Raw genomic sequence first — 3,692 nt, forward strand, 5'->3', positions numbered from 1 at the left:
TAACATTAAACCCAGATAGACATGGTAAAGCAGAGCCAGGGCTGCAGGGGAGGGTGGGACTGGCTCCGTGGACTGCAGATAGTCCTTAAAGCGGCATGGACGCATCGTCCTGGCAGACGGTGAGGAGCACAGCTCTCCTGGACAGGTGGGACTCCATCAGCCTAGACGCGCCGGGAGATGAACCAGGGCTGTGAGCTTCACAGCCACCCCACCGCTTTTCCTTATTTAGCAGACCTGTGATTTGCAGTGTTTACTGCTGAGGAGGAGTAAAAAAGCACTAAACTCAGAAACTTTTACTAGAACACTTAGAGGGGCACCCTGAAGGGTGGCAGGTGGAGGAAGAGTAAAGTGTGCCGCCAAACGTGGGCCAGATTCAGCTCTCAGTTGTGTGGCATAAAGGCAGACGAAATTTCATAAATCAGGTATGAATCAGACCCTTCGACATGGGGCTAGCTTGTTTTGCTAGCAACAAATGTACTCTACCAGCTCGTCAGTGATGTGCACGGGAGGAAAACGAAGTTCATTTGGAGATGTCCTTCTGTTTGTGTTGACCTCATGAGGGTCATAACAGCCAACACCAGAGTTCAGGTTCTTGCTGTGAAAAATACTGACACCTCCTTTGACTTTCTTGATTTAGCCTCAGGCAGGCTTGAGGAGGCAAACTCAGCACAAGGAGGCACTCATTAACATTTCTTCTGCCCAGTGAGGAAGGGAAAATAACAAACATCCCATTAAATAAGGGGAGAAAAAACCTATAAAATATTTGAGGTATTTTTAGTCTGAAAAAAACCCCTCTATCTTCCCCACAAAGTAGGGCTTTTCAGACAAAAAGAAAAAAGGAGAGAACTTGCAGGCTCCTCTGCACCAGAAGGAGTGGTACTACTAATAATAATAATTATGATGATTATTGTTAATATTGATAGCGGGCTGCCCTCAGTTTCCTGTTTGCTTCCCCACCCTCCCAGCAAGTGACGTGTGGGCCCCAGCCATGGAGGACAATGGGTGGCCAAGAACAATGCAGCCAGTGACGCGAACCGTATTTTGAATGCGAGACTCTGCGTTGTGAGTGCCAGCTTCAATGCAGTAGAGTGTTCCGGTGCTGGAGATGGATGAATAGAGACGTATGGTGTAAATTAAATGTGTTACTCTTTTTCTCCTTTTTTTTTTTTTTTTTTTATAAATTAAAAAGCCCCCAAATAAATTAAAAAGCCCAACACCTTGGTTTCTTTTAATTTTATTCCCTTCTTGAGGGTTTTGCTACTAAACAAATGACTGGTCAGCTTTGTCTGGTAACCTATAGGAGAATCGATAGGGATTGAAAGGGTATGGAGGCAGAGGGAAGGGGTTGTGGTTTCTTTTTTTTTTTTTTCTTTTCTTTTTTCTTGTAGAAGGAGGAAGAAATTCTGGAAATTAAAGGGAAGATTCTAGCACCGCAGATGTAAGATAACACAGAAAATCCCTTGTTCACCAGTAGAAAAAAAATGAGTTCCTGGAAAAGTACAGGATTAATTGCACGCTGGCCTTCAGAATTCTAACTTTAGGCACTTCAAAGAGTCCTTGGTGAAAGACAGGGTCCTCCAGACAGTGATTCAGAGAAAGAACGCAATGCCCATCGCAATGCATAATTGAGGAGGGACCCTGGCGTCACAGGAGGCTAATACAACATCTAGCACCGAGCATAAGCCTCTAAAAGACAGCACAACTCGGCTGCACCAGAAACTTTCCCAAGCCCTGGAATCCCCCTCTTCTCACTCACCCACCAGGTTCATCTAGCTCACAGTTCAAGCTCGTCTCCAAGACGATGAGCCGTATGATAGATCTGGGCAAAACACTCATCCAGACGAGGTGGCAAAGAGACGTCAACCGAAAAAAAACCCCAAACCCCATCAAGGTTACTCTAAGGTGAGGTGCAGCGAAAGCCCACATGCTGAACGGCTGCAAGGGGCGAGTGCCACCGGGCTCTGGGTGCATCGTGTCCTCAGCAAAGCACTGTTGTGACAGCACTGGGGAAGGTGCCAGTGCTGGCTATGACTCAGTGTCCCTTTCATCTGGTCCCCCTCCCCGCAGCGGGGTTTTCTGTTGCTGCTTGCTGCCATGCATTCCTTTTGTCTGCCTGTAATTAGTCTGTTGGCTTTTCTCTTTCTCTCTCCTCATTTTTTTTTTTTTGGGGGGGGTCTGATTCTAATCTACTGTGCCTTAAAATTATTCAGGAAGCTCTAGGGAGATAACCCACATTGATACCATCCCCACTGAGCTCTGAGATGTGGCTTTTGCTGTTTTCTCTCCCTTCCTTGCTCCTGCTCAGCTGTTTTGGAGGAAACTATCCCTGCTCACTGCTCACCCTTTTCCTTCCTCCCTCATAGTCACTTCCCACCTCCCTTTCTGCTCTTCTTGCCCTCCCCTTGTCTTGGACCTCTTGTGAACCCAAAGCACCTGCAGTCTCCTCCGTACATCCCATTGCCAGGCAGCTGATTTCAACAGCTAGCTCTTTGTGAAGCCATGGGATAATGCTGCTGTGGCAATGAGAACCTCCTTCCCAGCCTGCCCCAATCCATGGCTCCTGTCCTTCCATGCCCGTCTGTCTCTCTGTGCCCGGAAATTGTCTGACTGCCTCAAATTGCCTTTCTTCAAATTGCCTTTCAGCTCCCAGCGCTCTACGTCTCCCTCCTCCCTTTGCTTCCGGCTCCCCTCTCTCCTCCTCCTCTACCCACGCACCTTACTTTAATTAGAAATACAATGAAAATGCTTATCACTATGTCTTAATCAGCGAGTCATTCCCCACCAGGTCCAGAAGGAAAACCCCCGTTCCTCCTCGCCTCTTCTGTCTCCCCCACCACCTCCGCAGAAGAAGAGCACGCAGATTAGGAGGAGGACTCGGTGGAAAGGTTGCAGAATGAGGTGAACCTAGAGACCTGGATAAGCTGGAGGAAAGGACCAACAGAAACCTTGTGATATTCAACAAGGACAAATGCTGTGCCTGGGAAGAAAGAGTCCCTGGCTGGGGCTCAGGACCTGGCTGGGGGACAGTGAGATGAGCATGATCTAGCAGCGCGTCCTGGCAGCAAAAAAAGTATCCTGGACTGTGGGAGCATGAGCACAGCCAGGAGATGAATCGTCATGATTATCCCCCTCTATTCAGGACGTATTAGACCATATCTAGCTGCTGCAACCAGGTTTGGGCCCCTTAGTACAAGACATTGGTCAGCTGGAATGAGTTCAGCACAGGCCATTGAGGTGGTCAGGGCTACAGCACTTGGCTGGTACCTGGTGTGGGACCGGGGTTTGTCCATCCTGGAGAAGCAATGGCTTCAGGAGGACCTAACAGCAGTCCCCCCTACCTGTGGGGAGGTTATCAAGGAGATAGAGCCAGGCTTTTCACAGAGGTGGCTGGTGAGAGGACAAGAGACATCAGGCATAAATTGAAATAAGACATTCAGCCTGGGTTTAAGGAAAAAGGTTTTCCCTCTAAGGACAGTCATGCAGTGGAGCAGGTTGCCCAAAGAGGATTGTGCAATCCCCATCCCTGGGGTTTTCAATATCTGAAACCTGAACCACTTCATCTGACCCAGTAGCTGACCCAAGTTAGGGTAGGACGTTGAGCTAGAAATCTCCTGAGGTCCCTTCCAGCCTTAATAATCCTGAGATCCTATGACCTAAGTGCCAAATGAGGCCATTCAGATTCTGATGAATCC

This window comes from Fulmarus glacialis, unplaced genomic scaffold, assembly GCF_000690835.1.
Source record: "Fulmarus glacialis isolate BGI_N327 unplaced genomic scaffold, ASM69083v1 scaffold1157, whole genome shotgun sequence".
NCBI lineage: Eukaryota > Metazoa > Chordata > Aves > Procellariiformes > Procellariidae > Fulmarus > Fulmarus glacialis.